This window comes from Etheostoma spectabile, chromosome 14 (assembly GCF_008692095.1).
Source record: "Etheostoma spectabile isolate EspeVRDwgs_2016 chromosome 14, UIUC_Espe_1.0, whole genome shotgun sequence".
Taxonomy (NCBI): Eukaryota; Metazoa; Chordata; class Actinopteri; order Perciformes; family Percidae; genus Etheostoma; species Etheostoma spectabile.
The window spans coordinates 7030530-7036586 of record NC_045746.1 but is presented as its reverse complement, the minus strand read 5'-3'; positions in this window follow the sequence as shown (position 1 = coordinate 7036586).

Genomic DNA, 6057 nt, shown 5'->3' with positions numbered 1-6057 from the left:
GATTCATTTTGCTGCAGTAGCAAAGAAGTGGACATACAGTACATGACAACAAACACGACAACTTGATTAAAAATACAGAGTCAGACCAAATGGGTAAATGAATACCACAACATTAAAAGTTTAAGTTCAAGTGTGCCTTATGTGCAGACACTACCTATTCTTAACAGAGTTAAGCAGAGAGATAGCAGAGGGTTCGAAGGAGAATTTATATCTATTTGTTTTGGCTGGTGGCTGACTGAAGCAGGAACCAGAGGGCAGCATCTTAAATCCTGCATGCAGGGGGTGAGAACTATCAGACATGATGGATTCTACTTTTTTAAGCACATGTCTATTGTACAGTTCAGTTGGTTTCATCTGCTGAATCCCAATGGTGATGTCTAAAATCAATGCACATGTCCTTTGTCTTTGTAACATTTAAATCTAAAAAGGCTTCTTTGCACCAGTTTACAGCTTCATTTGTAAGTGCATCCCCTGAGAGACGTTTAAGAAACAACCGTTTAACTTCATTTGGATTATTCCAGAAGTTGATTCTTCTGCCAGGTTTATAACAACTGTCAGTTTTGCTGCTGAAATGTCAAACGCTACCAGCTGATGTGACACTATTGCACACATAGACATGTTTACAAGCAGCCTCTCCAATCATTAAAGCAAGAAAACACTCATACATCATTACAGTACGTCATTTAAAAAGCAACAGAGCCTGCAGGGACTGCAGAGGGGCAGTGAAGTGTCCATGCAGGTCTAAACCGGTGAAATGAATCCATTCAGGTGGGTGGTGGGTGGAGGGTGGAGGGTGGAGGATTTATAACCCTCCTGTTGTCCTCGGGTCAAATTTCACCCGTTTATAAAAACTTTCTACATTAAAACGATGACAAAAGAACGTTGAAAAAAGTAACAAATGTTGAAAAAAACTACAAAAGCACAGGAAAAAATCAACAAAAACATTCTTTTTTTAAATGCTGAAAAAGTGAGCAAAAAATCATAAAAAGTGACAAAACAATATCAAAAACATTGAAAAAAGCAAAAAAATGACAAAAATACAGTTAAAATACATGAAGAAAAGTGACAAAAAGTGGAATAAAATTGACAAAAACGTAGAGAAAAGTGTTGAAAAAAAACAACACATTTTTGAAATTTCAACCCTGAAAAACACAAAGTTGCATGGTCCACGGGAAGACAACACCAGGGTTAAACCTGCATGTGATCTGTATCTGATCATTAACACTAGATAGATAGAGTGAGTTTGTGTGTATATAATATAGCTACTGTATACACACAAGTGCTTTTCATACAAACATTTGTAGTGGTTTAAACTCAAATAGCCCCATATCATATTTACCTTAGATATATATTATATAAATATGTGCGTGTTAAATCCAACAAATAATGATGTATGACCCCTGTGCATTCGTATCACATTTTGCCACATTGTGAATTGAACTCAAAGTAAATATAGAACTTCTCCTCTGACAGAAACCAGCTTAGCTGTTGTCTTCCCTGGCTGTAAATCAGAGTAATACACTATTATTATTATTTTTTTTGGTCACAGCTGTCACATTTAAAAAACACAAAAAATCCCCATCTAACACTCAACAGATGATTTTCTGTTAGTTTAATTCTTCTCCTCTGCATTTCAGTCTTACCACCCAACATGCAGCAGTAAATGTGATCACAGTGAGCCAAAATGTAAGCTTTAGACATTTATTATTAATATTACAAACAAGACCTTTACTTTGGGGAGACCCTTGATAAGCCTTTTAGGCTTTTGGCCTCCCTTTCATATTCTACTGTTATTAATATTGTTGATGTTCTTTTTTCCATGTGCTACTAAGACTTGTGACAAAAGACGTGTGTTCATATCCGCGCTATGGACTGTAATTTCAGAGCATGTTGGTGCTAATGCAGGTTTCCAGAAGGATGAGATCATTAAGAAAGTAACAAGGCTATCCAATGTTCCTCAAGCAGTCGTTGTTGACACCTAACACCTGATGAGGAACAAACAGCACAGCTTTAATGTTCCGCTGGCTGCAGGGTTGTGCGTGTCTTACAAAAGGATAGGAAACTCTGTATCCTTAATGTGTACTGTAGTGCACCATCTCAGCACAATCATCACCAGTTATTACTGCTGAGCTTCATAGTAAGGATCAGTAATGTAATGGTAAAAACAAGACAATCCTTACATGTGATTAGCACAAAGCTTACAACTGTCCTCATGAAGAACCTTCTCACTGTACACCAACATGTTCAGGAAAAGTAACCTTCAAATAACTGTAGAAGTTATGCTTTTTAGTTAACTACATGAGGTATACACATCCTATGCATGCAGGTTCATGCTGTTTTGAGGGTCTTTCTAGTAAGCAGAGACAGTGACTGGCTTGCAACACCCTTCCCTTTCCTGTATTTAAGTGTAGAACACCTTGCATATAACTGCAACTCATACATGGGGAGCAGATTGGGCTTCAGTGTCATGTCCAAGGACACATACTGCATTAATAATTCATTAACAAAGTATTTAAAGTCTGTTCTGAAGTAATCATAATTATATTCTATATAATACTTCAAGCACTGCACTGAAATGTGGCATCTGCGGAAATTCTCGGAAGACACAGTCATTGTTGGGTTTGTGGCGAGTGGACGGGAGGAGGAGTTTGGGGATGTGGTTGGTCACTTTGTTAGCTGGAGTGGGGAGAATCACCCACAGCTGAATGCGGCAAAGACAGTTAATGTGTGTAAAAGGATACTCTCGATGTTCTTGTTGTTGCGAGCACGTCTTCTTTGCTGTGATGTGTTGGGGTGCAGGCATTAAATCAAGGGATGACAGCAGACTGAACAAACTCATTAAAAAGGCGGAGTCTGTAGTTGGGGCTAAGCTTGCCTCTGTGGAGGAGGTGGTCAGAGACAGAATGCAGGTAAACTGTGGGCAATTATGGACCAGGACACAAAACACTAGACAACCCCGCTGCTCAAAGGAAAAAAATATTTATTTGAAATAATATCTATATATATTTGCCTTATGTCCTCTCTGCACCATATCTATTTATCACACTGTAAAGCTTTTTAATTATTGCATTACCATTTGTAGTTGTCTCCCTTCTCTAAAAGTGCATTTGTGTAGTATTGTATTGTGATTGTACCATGGTGATTAATAAAGTTGTCTATCTATCTATCTATCTATCTATCTATCTATCTATCTATCTATCTATCTATCTATCTATCTATCTATCTATATATCTATCTGTCTTTATTCAGAGTTATTCATGCATTATTTTTGAGGGACTCATAAATGATCAAATAATTCCTTACTTGTTCCAAATTATTTGTTGTACCATAATGTTGTGTTACGTTTTTAGTTTTCTGAGGTGTTACTAGAGCGGTTATAAGACAATCTACAAATGTTTGATTAGCCCCTCCATTTCTTTAGCCCGTTGTATTGTGGGAGAATAGTGCACATCAAAATCACACTCAAAACCAGTGTTTATAAGCCTGCCCACTGGCTGTTTTGAGTATACTGGGATTAGTCACTTTTCAAGGTCGAAGATTCATTACCTACTTACTAGAATTACTAACATTGTTGGATAAATTACAGAGTGTGGTCTAGACCTACTCTGTCTGTAAAGTGTCTTGAGATAACTTTTGTTATGATTTGACACTATAAATCAAATTGATTGAATTGAGTTAATTTTTCATTCTACAACACAGGGTTGCACAAAAAAATGCAAGTTGTTGTCCCTTAATGCTACACAAGATTCAAAACTAAAAAAGTATCATCAGCCCACTCCCAAAGAAGATAACCTGGACCCCAATTGAATTATCAACTACAGAACAATCACAAATCTGACATTATTTTCAAAACTCTTTGAGAAAGCAGCGGCTCAGCAATTTGTAGATTACAGATTTATAGACTAGCTATATATCCAATAACCTAAATTAACCTCTTCACTCAGAACATTCCACAGCACAGAAACTGCTGTGACAAAAGTGGGCAATGGAATTGCTTCAGACGTGCTCAGTTTTAATATTGGTGATCATAGACCTCAGCAAAGCTTTCCTCATGACTGATCACAACTTTTTTTTTAGATTGCCTAGAAAGTTACATTGGTCTCACTGACACTGTTCTGTCTTGGTTTAGATCATACTAATCTGATCTCACGTTGTTTTGCACAACTGTTCATCAGACCACATGAAGATCAGTTATGACGTGCCACAGGGATCTGTGCTCGGTCCTATCTACATGTTGCCATTTGGCACGTTAGTCATTGTTACAAATTAGGTCCCTGTTTCTTTAGAGTTACCTGGTTGAAATATGCTTGCTGTGCATTTACTATTAGTTCACAGTTACTTACCTGGAAATAAATATTGAGCTGTGCTCAGACTCAGACAGTTAATGAAGATTCAGATGAATGTATTGCAACTCATTCCAAATCATGAAAAAGAAGAAAATAAGTTGCTCTGTAAACAATATCTGTGATGACTGTAACGTTCCTGTGCAAAGAACAACAAATACAAAAAGAGTCATAATTGGATTTAGTAGAGAAATGAGAAATGTGATCCCTGTGAACCCCAGAGGCATTGTCTGCTCAGGGTTTTCCTTCACTAACGTCCTGCCGGAATGGCAAACAGGTGTGTCTGAATCTCTCTTTGATTGTTGAGGCTATTGACTGCAGAACACACATGTCAACAGACATTAAGCAGAAGGCACCTTTCACAGCTTCAGCCCCAGGACAATCAACAAAATGGACCTTTGAATGATTCTTTTTTGGTCTTTTTACTGTGTATGATTGCAGATGATGCATTTCTACAGCTTTTGATGTGGCTCCCACCCTCTCTTTGATATATACAAAAGCAAACATGTATTCATACTATAGGAAATAGGAAGATTAGTGACTTTATAGGATGTAGTTTGGCTGTAAGCCAGCAGTGGTATAATATGTTCTGGTCTAGACTACAAGGCTTCCAGAAAAGCACTTGTTCCATCCATGACTTGTAAGAGGCCAGCGGTATCACTGACTGTGCTCTAATCCTCTACACTATTCAGATATGTGTGAACTCTGCAGGGGGAACTTTGTGTTTGTTGTATTCAAAGAAAAAGAGAGCTCTATGAATGTAAGACTCCAGGGTTTGGCAGGATGTGGAGTCAGTTCAGATTAAGTATTGTACAGTAAGCCTCTGCTTAAGGAATGCATCAATAGAAATCTAATTATAGGTGGTAGGGATGTTTGGTGACCCTGAAGCAAGTGTCAGAGAATGCTCTCAAGTTGGAGGGACCAGGGTCGAACGGTTCACTTCCTTGCTTTAACACATTATCACTCCTTTTTCCCCCCACATTGTACCAGCACCTTGTTCAGGGATCTGATCTTTCTGACCAACATCTGACACAGGGAAGTCCATTTCACTTAATACTGTATAACATATTGGTCTGGACTTTAACAGAGCCTTTCTGGCTCTGTTAAAGTCGTAGTAGCCTATAGATTCAGAGACATGTCCCTACTATCTATTTTTTTTACTGTCATTTAACATCTACATTGTGTTGGTGTTAAGGTCGATACAGAGACACCAGCTGATGTCATGGCACCCCACTGTAGCCTTCTACACTGTGACTGTTCTGTTGGGTTTGTTGTCCTGTTATGCTCAGTGATTCCTTTTGTTAATTACATGGCTTGGTTGAATTCTAATGTAGAATGCGGTCTGTTATTTTCTTGATGAAAGACCGCTGCTAAGTAGGCTATAACACACCATTGCCATAGACGAAGTTCTGTTCCCTCTGGAGGACAAGCTGGAAGAAGTCCGGATAATTTATCAGCTGTGGCAAAAAGTGGGGAAACATGGATCAACTTCTGTCCTCCAATTCAAGCAATGATAGGAGACCTGGTGAGCATCTATCGCTACATCTTTAGCTATATGCTGTCTCTATGATCACTACGCAGTAGATAACTTCAGCCGCAGGGACAACAACGCTAATTAGTTAGCTTAGCTACATTGCAACATGTTTAACATTAAGTTACAGGTGTGTTTACATGCAGCGGCTGTGCACAAAGGAAACTAGATAGATAAGGACAT